At 47.1% G+C, this 12507-nt stretch overlaps 1 pseudogene; it reads left to right on the plus strand.

Annotated features, from left to right (window-relative positions):
- Positions 1–1702: 1702 nt before the first annotated feature.
- LOC147106601 (uncharacterized) lies at positions 1703–8616 on the plus strand (annotated as a pseudogene).
- The last annotated feature ends 3891 nt before the right edge of the window (positions 8617–12507 follow it).

Consider the following 12507-nt stretch of genomic DNA (forward strand, 5'->3'; position numbering starts at 1 on the left):
GAGGATTATGGACAATTGTATATAATTCCTTTTACAGCAATGTAGTACAGCTGGGAGCTGCACCTTTAATGTATCTGTTAACTGTACTAGGGCTTCTTTCCTGTACTCCGCGTGATGACGTCATGCCGTCCGTCACGTGATCTCTCAACGGCGGGAAGAACGTGATGACGTCATGACGTCAGAGCTCAGAACCTTCTAGCAGTAGAGCTCGGAACCTGCTAGCAGTTGAGCTCGGAACCCACTAGCAGTTGAGCTCGGAACCTTCTAGCAGTTTCCAGAGAGGCTTTCAACCAGACCAGACCTATTTGCATTGTATCCTACAGTTTCCTGTACAGCTTCATTTGTTAATTAAATTTGATTGTTTTTGATTTTCTGAGTCGATCTCAATTCTTCGGCTAGGAACCCCAGTTCCTACAGCAGTACATTTGCGCACAGCAAGGTCCCACAAAGAGCAATGAAATAAATGACCAGATAATCTGTTTTAGTGATGTTGGTTGAGGGATAAACATTGGCCAGGACTCTCCTGCTCTTCTTCAAATAGTGCCACAGGATCTTTTACGTCCACCCGAGAGAATTTATGCTCCATACAGGAGGGAAAGGGAGTGAGGTTATGGCTGGTAGCTCATTTAACAGCCTCACCTCACAGACTGAGGTACCTGACACAACGATGCAAGTGTCAACAATGCACTCCTATTGCTCCCTGAACTTTTCTCTCCTCAAATAAAACATTCCTGTCACATGAATGTAAATAATGTGACCACTCCAGGCAGGACACTTCACAGCCCAACGATCGGACTTCTCTGACATCCCTTTGCTCATTCCTACAGCCTCACTTACCTGACTCTTTAATAACCTGGCCTGTTCTCATCCAGTTCTCTTCCATTATCTCTCCTACTCTGACTCATGCTGGGGTATAGTTCCATGGGTGACAACAGTCTCCAGTATGTTAACCAAGCAGCCATTCTTCATATGAATGGGGTAGACACTGGGGTAAATTTTGACTTTGTGCAATAGTATAAAACAGGTGCTAGTGAGTTGGCAGCCCGTTTTACGTTGCTCCTGATTTCTATAACCATTGACTTCAATCGTTCAAGGATCCTGCTCCTGATCACGGTCCAGTGATCCCTGCTAGGACAGAGTGAGCTTGTAAACTTGAGGGGAGGGCAGGATCAGGCTCACCTATATTGCCTTCTCATATAATGAATGAGCACTTGGGTGAGGTAGCGCTGGGCGGATGGCATCGGTGCCTTCAAAATCAGCAACTTACTCTTCTTTAGCACCATTAACATAGCAAAACACGCCAAGGCGCAATCCAAGAGTCCTGAAGAGGCTTTTGAAGGTGAAGAGAGAAATGGCAAGGCAGAGGGTTTCAGAATAGAGTGCTAGTATGCAGAGCTGTTCTGCCACCGATGAGGGAGCCATGGGTCGGGGGGAGGGGAGATTACACACAGCAATCCAGAGGGTGCAAGCTGACACATGAAGATGGCAGAGGTGCAGAGGTAAGGTGTAAACAAGGACAAGGATTTTGAAATCAAGGGGGGTGAAATTCATCGTAGGCAGTAGTGCAGAACACACACCAGCTGCCTGTTTTACACTGTGTTCCATTTTCTTTCCCATTGATTTCCAGGTCTTGAAGAGGCCCAGGTAAGTGTAAATTTTTAACTTTTTACAGGTTTCCTTGTGGGCTACGGGGAGCCCTCCGATGCTTTATATCGGGGACCATCCCACAAGTCCCCAACTGCTGCCTCAGAGCAAACGGAGAGGAGGGAAGGGAATGGTCAAGGTGCAGGATGATGATGAGGATGAAGAAGAACAGAGACTTTACCTCCTGTTAACTACAACGATGATGAGGAGAATGATGATGAAAAGGGAGATGATAGCAGACTGAAGCTCACCCATGAGTTCCTGCACAGACCTCCTGTCCCTGTTACTCACCCCTGCGTCACTTGCTTCTTCACTCCCACGCACCAGCTCATGTACTTTCACCCCAGAAGTTTCGTCAGACAGAGGTAGTGAGGATGTGGTGATTCACAGAGCTCCAGAGAGCCGGAGGGCTGGGAAGTGAGTGAGGATGTGGCCCCTTCCCAGTGAAGGCTGAGGAGAAAGATGACTGTGGCTTCAAAGTGGTGGGACCCAGAACTTATGGGTACTTGCCTGAAAAGAGGGCAGTTCGAGGAGCATCGTACCTAACTGCAGGCTCTGAGGTCGGTCTCCGAGACTGAGCGGCAACTCACGGGTGTGACTCTCGATTCTACAGCTTTCCTTTGTGGCAACATCCGAGGAGCTTTCTCTGCATTGCAGATAACAACGGAGCGTATGGCGGCTTCACTGGAATCTGCAGCAGACCCCCATCTAAGAAGCAGCCATGGACCAGTTGGGGCCTCCAGCTTCATGGAAGCACGGATTGCAACTCTGGGGGCAACAGGGGAGAGAAGTGAGAGCAGCCTGCAGAGAGAATGGTGGCTGTCATATATGTGGGTAGAACAAATGAAGGACAGAGACAGGATGAGTTGCTAGTCACGGTGCTTGTTTACTAGGCCAGAGCGAACTGAGCATGCTCATACTAAACCATGTGACAAACCATGTGATAATACATTACACTGCTTTCCCCTTAAAAGAAAGGTACATATTCCCCTCTCAAATACAACAAAACTATGGTCCCACCTTTCCCAGCGTTACATGTACCACATAACAAAAACTCCTGGCTTTTTTCTTTTAAATCAATTACAAATACAGGTAGACTATCCTTTATCCGAAAACCTCGGGACCAGCTGTGTTTCGGTTTTAGGAAAATTTCGGATTTCGGAAGGTGCGCGAAAACACTTCGGTTTTCAGAGGTAATTCGGTTTTCGGGAGTGCGGATAAAGGATACACTATCCCTTATCCGAAAATAACGACTATGAATACTGTAGTTACAGGGATAAATACTGTAGTACAGTTTATTTGTAAGGAAAACATTCAGTAAAACTTCAAACATGTACAGGTACAAACTAAGCTAAATACCTGTACATAAACATGCAATAAAGGTACATTACATCTGGCTTGAGGATCTTGGAGAAGATGGTACATCAGTGTTGTCATCATTGTCATCAGGTTGGAGTTGGACATCTGAAGATGGGCCAGGAACAGGATTCTCAAGTGATGAAGCAGCATTACATCTGGCTTGAGGATCTTGGAGAAGAGGATACATCAGTGTTGGCATCATTGTCATCAGGTTGGAGTTGGACATCTGAAGATGGGCCAGGAACAGGATTCTCAAGTGATGAAGCATGACTACGACAGACGGCCTTTTTAAAGACTTCTTCCAGTGTCATCTGTCTCATTAACATTGGTTTCTGTCAAAGCAGTCTCTCTTTAATTGAGTAAACTTGCATAATCTCTTGCTCACTGATAAATGCACGTTTTTCAAGGCCAGCAATTAACTGATCACACATTGTCACCATATCGTCTATGGGGATTTTTTCACCTGTGTTCACAATGTCATCATCATCATCACTACTGTCCTCATGCTTGTCTTTATTTAACACCATTTCAGCAATTTCCCCATCACTCAATGAATTCACAACAGGTGCATCATTGTCAATGTTCAGCACTTCTTCGATGTCAGCTTCCTCTAACGTATTTACACTTTCGGATGATAAACCTTTGGCGTAAGTGAGGAGGTTTGATATCATCATCTTCTCCTGACTGACAGGAAATCCTTCAAACTCATCATCTGCAGGTCCATCTTCATGAAACATCGTTGAAGGCCAAAGTCTGTGCCAAGCATTTGTTAATGTTGGTTTGTCAACATCGTTCCAAGCATTAGCAACTGCATAAATGGCATCCTTAACGTTGAATTCTTTCAGGAAGCTTTGGATTCCTTCGCCTCTGTTGATTGCATCAAGCATAGAGTTCAAAAAAACGTCTTTATACTTGCTCTTCATGGAGCGTAAAATTCCTTGGTCACAAGGCTGTATTAAAGATGTCACATTAGGGGGAAAGTTAATGCCGAAAACATAACTTTTCACAAGAAGTTCAGGAGGGGGATGTGCGGAGCAGTTGTCCAGGAACAATAAAATTTTGCAGTTTTCTTCCAGTCCAACTTACCTGCAATGAGCTCATGTCGCTGGTACGAAGTGGTTATTGAACCAGTGAGAAAATATTCCTCTGGTTACCCATGCTTTCCTGCTCGCATAATAATGCACAGGTAAATTGCATACACCTTTCAAACATCTCGGATGTTGGCTTTTTCCAATCACTACCAACTTTAACTTGTGTGTGCCTGCAGCATTGGCACACCCAAGAACAGTCAACCTGTCCTTAGCATCCTTAAAACCTGCTGGTGCACTCTCATCAGCCGTTGCTAATGTTTTTCTAGAAACGTAGCGCCAGAACAGAGCTGTTTCATCAGCATTGTAAATTTGTTCAGGACCGAGGTTTTCATCCGATATTATTTTTGCCAACTCATCTATGTAATTTTCAGCTGCTTCATGATCAGCAGAAGCTTTTTCACCACAGATTTTCAGATATCTTATACCATGACGCTTCTTAAATTTATGCAGCCAACCTTCTGAATATTCACACTCAACTTCAATGTTCAGTTCTTCATGGTATATTCTAGCTTGCTTCATGACCATCAAACCAGTCAGTGGCACACGTTCACCTCTGCGTTGTCGAATCCACTCAATCAGCACACGGTCAAGATCTTCATTTTTTGCCCTATGCAATGTTTTCCTAATTTTCATTAGTTTATGGTCATCACTGTCAGTGTAAAATTTCAACAACTTGTCTTTCTGTTTCTTTAAGTCATATACGGTGGTACTTCCCACACCATATTCTTCAGTAAGATGTTGCACAGACACACCATGATCAAGCTTCTGCAATAACTCCACTTTCTGCGATATCGATAATGAGCGATGCTTCCTTCTCTGCTTCTCACTGTTACCCATTGGGGTATCTGCAGCTCTTTTTAGCATTTTCACAAATTGTTAAAAGCCAGCAAATATCTAAGAGAGCAGCAAATATCTAAGAGAGCTGCAAATATCTAAGAGAGCTGCAAATATCTAAGAGAGCAGCAAATAGCAGCAAATATCTAAGAGAGCAGCAAATATCACACAGAGCAGCATAACACCTGCGTGGGTCAAGCATCGGCAGCGTCGGGTCATGCTTTGCGCCACTTTCGGCTTTCAGAGGTTTTCTGGTTTTGGATGTGCGGATAAAGGGTGGTACACTATCTCTTATCCGAAATTGGGTGGGGTTCGGCGGGGGTGGGGTACGGCGGGGGGGTCGGGGGTCGGGGGTCGGTGGGGGTCGGGGGTCGGTGGGGGTCGGGTTCGGCCGGGGGGTCGGGGGTGGGGGTCGGCGGGGGTCGTGGTCGTGCGCATTTCGGTTTTCAGAAGTCATGCTTTGCTCCACTTTCGGCTTTCAGAGGTTTTCTGGTTTTGGATGTGCGGATAAAGGGTGGTACACTATCTCTTATCCGAAATTGGGTGGGGTTCGGCGGGGGTGGGGTACGGCGGGGGGGTCGGGGGTCGGGGGTCGGTGGGGGTCGGGGGTCGGTGGGGGTCGGGTTCGGCCGGGGGGTCGGGGGTGGGGGTCGGCGGGGGTCGTGGTCGTGCGCATTTCGGTTTTCAGAAGTCATGCTTTGCTCCACTTTCGGCTTTCAGAGGTTTTCTGGTTTTGGATGTGCGGATAAAGGCTGGTACACTTACGCTGAGCGATTTCGGTTTTCAGAAGTGCGGAAAAATGCTACACTATCCCTTATCCGGCTAGGCCTGTAAGTCGTGCGCCACTCTGGTCATGTCGTGCGCACGACTTACGCTGACCGAAAAAACCTTCGGTTTTTAGAGGGTTTCGGTTTTCGGAAGTCCGGATAAAGGGTAGTCTACCTGTGCTACAAATGAACTACAAATCCAGTTTAATAACAGGTTTGCAGAGCCTTCCTGATCTCCTTACAAAAGGTTTTGGTGTTGAACCAATTTCCGGCTGTTTTGTTCTGGTTTCGAACTCAAAGATGATCCTGTTTCTATCTCAGACTTGTTTGAACCTGGTACTTCAGCTTCAGAAGTCTGAACGGAGTCAAGCTCATGTGTGTGTTCATGATCAAGTGGTTCAAGATCACGTCTTGGTTATTCTCTAGCAGAGATCATTTGATCTACAAGAACACTTCGGATGTTGTCACCAATTTCAACCAAATATCTCTTAGTTCCAACAACCTCTACTATGGTTCCTATATCCTACTTGTGTGAATTCAACTTGCCAGGGGGACTGAGAACACGAACACATTTGTTTTGTTTGAAACTGCGTTCTTTCTGATTGCTGTCATAATAACGTTCCTGACTCAACTGTTTCTGTTCAACTCTTGAGGCCAAATTTGGTTGAACAAGACTCCATCATGTTCTCAATCTCCTCTTCATCAAGAGTTCTGCTGGGGTATATCCAGTTGTAGTGTGCGGAGTGGTCCTGTACTTCAGCAAGAAATTTGCCGAACGTTGTTTCATGCTGAGTCCCGAACAACCCTGCAACACTTGCTTCTTGAGAGCTTCTTTTACTATTCTGACTGACCTTTCGGCTGCTCCGTTTGAAGCTGGATGACATGGTGGAACGAGAGTGTGTTCGATACCATTCCATTTCATGAACTCTTGGAATAGAGCAGAACGGAACTGAGGGCCATTGTCAGAAACAAGCTCTTCAGGTAAGCCATGACATGTGCAGATAGACCTCAACTCATTTATGGTACGTTCAGTTGTAGTATTTGAACCCATGCATTTCACTTCAATCCACTTTGAGTGACTATCTACAAGTACCAGGAAATAATCATTTGCTTTCTCACAGAAGTATACATGTGCTTTCTGAAAAGGTCTACTTGGCCATGACCAGGGTTGTAGTGGAGTTTTGGGTGGTTTGTTTCTGCAATTTTGGCAAACGCTGCACTTGCTGACAAGTGATTCAAGATCACTGTCCAATCCAGGCCAGTAAACAAAGCTTCTTACAATTGATTTCATTCTGATAATCCCTGGATGTTCAGTATGAAGTTCGGTCAGAATTCTATCCCTCAAAGAAGTAGGTACCACCACTCTGTTTCCCAACTTGATACAACCTTGCTCACAAGACAATTCAGTACGACAGTTATGAAATGGTTTCAACTCTGGGTCCAGACACTTATCAGTCCATCTATTCAAAGTGTTTTCATACATTCTTTTCAGTACTAAGTCCTTTTGAGTCTCAGTTGCAATCTCAGTTGCTTTCACGGAAAGTCTTGGTCAACTGCACCTAGCGTGAAAATCTCAATTTGACATTGTGGGAATTCAACCTTTGAAGCACTAAATCTAACACTTCTAGATTTTCTTCCTCGCTGCTTGTTACGATCAGCACATTGTCTTGATTGCAGAAGCAATTTGGAGTTCCTTGCAAAATCTTATCCATCGTAGCCTGGAAGATTTTTGGGGCGGACTTTACACCATACGGCAGCTTGGTGTATGAGTACAGTCCCTTGTGTGTGTTGATAGTGAGATACTGTTGACTCTCTTTGTCAACATTCAGCTGAGCGTAAGTGTGCGACAGGTCAAGCTTAGAGAAAACCTTTGACCCAGAGAGGGCTGCATACAAATCTTGTGATGTAGGTAACGGGTACTGCTCATCGTCAACTGCTTGGTTGATAGTAACTTTGTAGTCACCGCACAAGCGTACAGTTTTGTCTGCTTTGAGCACTACCACAATCGGGGTAGCCCATTCATTTTTGTCAGTTTTTACTAGCACTCCGTTCTCTCAGTTTCTCTTCAAACGACACATCCTTCGCTTTCCCTGGCGTGAGTAGGTTTGTCAATGTTCTGTAGACATCTGGCCTGATCTCTGTTAGAAAAATTCCTTTTTTCCGTTCACTAATTACTTTATTTTGAGCTTGAACATTCTCATCTGCGTCTTCAGTCTTAATAATGTTATTGGCCTCAACCCATCTGCTCAATGTAAGAGCTGAATGGTTCGTGAGCTCAGTCATACATGCCAAGGCTTCCGATGAATCCTGTAGGAGCGGCCATGATTGTCCTGATCCCGTTGAACAGTGACTCAGCATGCTAGCTGTGTACCTGTGAGAATCAACACCACTGTTGCTGTGTATACATACACACGAAGGCGAAGCACAGACAATTCTGCATCAGCATTAACAGTAAAACATGGTAAAAAATTCAGTTTAGGTGTGACAAATTCAACTTAAACTTTTCCACTTGAAGGTTGAACACTGTCCTTCCATGATCCCTAAAAATGCCTTTGGGATCCCATCCTCATTGCCAAAAATGTAATATATGTGGGTAGAACAAATGAAGGACAGAGACAGGATGAGTTGCTAGTCAAGGTGCTTGTTTACTAGGCCAGAGCGAACTGAGCATGCTCATATTAAACCATGTAACCATGTGACAAATCATGTGATAATACATTACAGTGGCCAAGATGCAGACTGCAGTCTCTCTGGGTTTTCAGGATCTGATAGCCATTAGACCAGCCATCCTGCTGATCAGTGGGGTCACAGATCCAGGGCCCAGTGGAATGGCGATAGCTGGAGTCCACTTACCTGACACTGCCATCTCCCAGGACAAGAGCAGACACCAGGCCCTGACCTTCACCCTCAGAGCACCATGACAGTGGTACGTGGAAGGTGACACCAGGCACAAGCTTCAGAGACGCAGCCAGCAGTGGCTCCCTGCCAGGAGCAAGCTGCTGTGAGTGGAGGGCCACCTCAGTCTCATGAGCCTTTTGTGGAGCATCAGCAGCTAACCACCTCCTGTAGTACTGGCCCTCAGACTGCACCTGGGAGAAGCACTGGAACAGGTGAAAGAAAAGCACGTATAGTCGCACAGGGGAAGCCTGGTGCTGGGGAAGAGCGTATTGGCTTCTGTTTGAACTTTGGACTTCATTGTGTGAAAAGAGAACATGTACTGACATCGCTTGTTTTTCCCAGTGATTAGAGTCATACGGGAGAGGGTGCTGACCTTAATTTGGTGCTGACTTATTCGCTCAGATGATAATCACTGTCATGTAGGGGCAAAGACGCACTGTAGGATAGGTGGTGGATTGAGGGAATGTTCCCTTATTTGAGGGCAGGGGAAAAGTGGGTAAGGCTCTGGTTGACCGAGTTACACAGAAGAGAGGACTTCAGTGATGTGAAGTGCTCTGATGTCACTTGCAGCAGTCGCTGAGGAGGCCTCCGAGTGCAGGTCATCGTGATGGACTCCTCCTTGTCGTTCTGCCTTCAGCAAAGCTCGGACTGCCTCCACGGCAATGTCAAAGACCTTTCCGTATGGCAAAGTTGTGCAGGGCACAGCAGGCTACCACCATGTGTGACACACGGGCGGCAGCAAACTGCAGATATAGCTGGCCTATTGCCCCTTTGGTGAAGCGCACCCTTCTTCACACATCTGCTCTGTAAGGCCCTCATATGACCTGGGCTGCCTGTATATTCTATGGGTCGGGGCGATATCTGGTGATATGCTTCCTCCTTGAATGCTGCCTTACTCTCCTGTGCTGCTTCTTCTCCTCCATGATTATGGCATACAAGGATATGCCCATAGGGAACGCCATACCTGCTCTTGAGAATCCCTCACTGCAGATATGGAGTGGGTAGGAGGGAATCTGTCAGAAGCAATGAGAGGCAAGTCGAGGTCTGTGTCAGCAGAACAGCAAAATAAAGCAGTAGAAAATGTTTTTCCCACCCGCGGATATCACTGGTCGAACTATCCAAACTCTTCAAACTCAGAAACTCCTCACTTCTGCCTGTCTCAGCTCATCTTGTCAACAGCTGTGCCTAATCCTCAGCCTAAGTTACCCTGAGTGCAGTGCGAGTCTAGAAACAGGAAACTCAGAGCTGCAGTACCACTGGCCCTCATTGGCATATATTGAAATGAGAGTCCCGGGATTCAGCAGCTGGATTGGGGGAAGGGACACAGAGCGTGAGGGATCCCGGGATTCAGCAGCTGGATTGGGGGAAGGGACACAGAGCGTGAGGGATCCCGGGATTCAGCAGCTGGATTGGGGGAAGGGACACAGAGCGTGAGGGATCCCGGGATTCAGCAGCTGGATTGGGGGAAGGGACACAGAGCGTGAGGGATCCCGGGATTCAGCAGCTGGATTGGGGGAAGGGACACAGAGCGTGAGGGATCCCGGGATTCAGCAGCTGGATTGGGGGAAGGGACACCGAACGTGAGGGATCCTGGGATTCAGCAGCTGGATTGGGGGAAGGGACACAGAGCGTGAGGGATCCCGGGATTCAGCAGCTGGATTGGGGGAAGGGACACAGAGCGTGAGGGATCCCAGGATTCAGCAGCTTGATTGGGGGAAGGGACACAGAGCTTGAGGGATCCTGGGATTCAGCAGCTTGATTGGGGGAAGGGACACAGAGCGTGAGGGATCCCGGGATTCAGCAGCTGGATTGGGGGAAGGGACACAGAGCGTGAGGGATCCCGGGATTCAGCAGCTGGATTGGGGGAAGGGACACAGAGCGTGAGGGATCCCAGGATTCAGCAGCTGGATTGGGGGAAGGGACACAGAGCGTGAGGGATCCCGGGATTCAGCAGCTGGATTGGGGGAAGGGACACAGAGCGTGAGGGATCCTGGGATTCAGCAGCTTGATTGGGGGAAGGGACACAGAGCGTGAGGGATCCCGGGATTCAGCAGCTGGATTGGGGGAAGGGACACAGAGCGTGAGGGATCCCGGGATTCAGCAGCTGGATTGGGGGAAGGGACACCGAACGTGAGGGATCCCGGGATTCAGTAGCTGGATTGCGGGAAGGGACACAGAGCGTGAGGGATCCTGGGATTCAGCAGCTTGATTGGGGGAAGGGACACAGAGCGTGAGGGATCCTGGGATTCAGCAGCTTGATTGGGGGAAGGGACACAGAGCGTGAGGGATCCCGGGATTCAGCAGCTGGATTGGGGGAAGGGACACAGAGCGTGAGGGATCCCGGGATTCAGCAGCTGGATTGGGGGAAGGGACACCGAGCGTGAGGGATCCCGGGATTCAGCAGCTGGATTGGGGGAAGGGACACAGAGCGTGAGGGATCCCGGGATTCAGCAGCTTGATTGGGGGAAGGGACACAGAGCGTGAGGGATCCCGGGATTCAGCAGCTTGATTGGGGGAAGGGACACAGAGCGTGAGGGATCCCGGGATTCAGCAGCTGGATTGGGGGAAGGGACACAGAGCGTGAGGGATCCCGGGATTCAGCAGATGGATTGGGGGAAGGGACACAGAGCGTGAGGGATCCCGGGATTCAGCAGCGGGATTGGGGGAAGGGACACAGACTGTGAGGGATCCCGGGATTCAGCAGCGGGATTGGGGGAAGGGACACAGAGCGTGAGGGATCTTGGGGGGAAGTGATGTAATGGCGAGGAACGGACGGAAATAGCTTCTACCGATTTTCCTGGCACAAAAATTTTCTTGCCCCGTTTATGTATGGCTAATACCCTGAAAACAAGGAAACTTATCCCCTCGCTGCCTAACAGTATCGAATTCCACTTTATTCACAAGGGTAAAGGGTACTCACTGTCTAACAGTATGGAGTTTCCACTTTCTTCACAAGGGTAAAGGATACTCACTGTCTAACAGCATGGATTTTCCACTTTATTCACAAGGATAAAGGATACTCACTGTCTAACAGTATGGAGTTTCCACTTTATTCACAAGGGTAAAGGATACTCACTGTCTAACAGTATGGAGTTTCCACTTTATTCACAAGGATAAAGGATACTCACTGTCTAACAGCATGGATTTTCCACTTTATTCACAAGGGTAAAGGATACTCACTGTCTAACAGTATGGAGTTCCACTTTATTCACAAGGGTAAAGGATACTCACTGTCTAACAGTGTGGAGTTGCAACATATTCACAAGGGTAAAGGATACTCACTGTCTAACAGTATGGAGTTGCAACATATTCACAAGGATAAAGGATACTCGCTGTCTAACAGTATGGAGTTTCCACTTTATTCACAAAGGTAAAGGATACTCGCTGTCTAACAGTATGGAGTTTCCACCTTATTCACAAGGGTATAGGATACTCACTGTCTAACAGTATGGAGTTCCACTTTATTCACAAAGGTAAAGGATACTCACTGTCTAACAGTATGGAGTTTCCACTTTATTCACAAGGGGAAAGGATACTCACTAACAGTATGGATTTCCCTTTTATTCAGGTTAATGCACTTCAGGTACAAAATCTCTGCTTCTTGATCAGAGAAGGGGGGTTCGGGATCTGTGTTCTCTAATTGTGGAATTCTGAATATCGGATAAGTCTTGTGCCTCTTTTCTTCCAGGAAAGAAAATGGTCTGGTGAAGGGTTTAATAGATAGCTGTTTTCTGATTCCTTTGATGATTCTAATTAAAACCAGACAAGCAATGTTGCCTTCAAAGACTCAGTTACATAGTGTTTGCCGCCTGATACTCTAACCACTTTCTGTGTCTGTTAATGATGATCTGGTTTTATTGTTGCATATTTCTCTTTTCTGATTAAAGAGTTCAAAGAAGTGACCGATCCTTTGG

The sequence above is a fragment of the Somniosus microcephalus genome, chromosome 15 (assembly GCF_052327205.1).
Source record: "Somniosus microcephalus isolate GS21.2 chromosome 15, FLI_Smic_1.0, whole genome shotgun sequence".
NCBI lineage: Eukaryota > Metazoa > Chordata > Chondrichthyes > Squaliformes > Somniosidae > Somniosus > Somniosus microcephalus.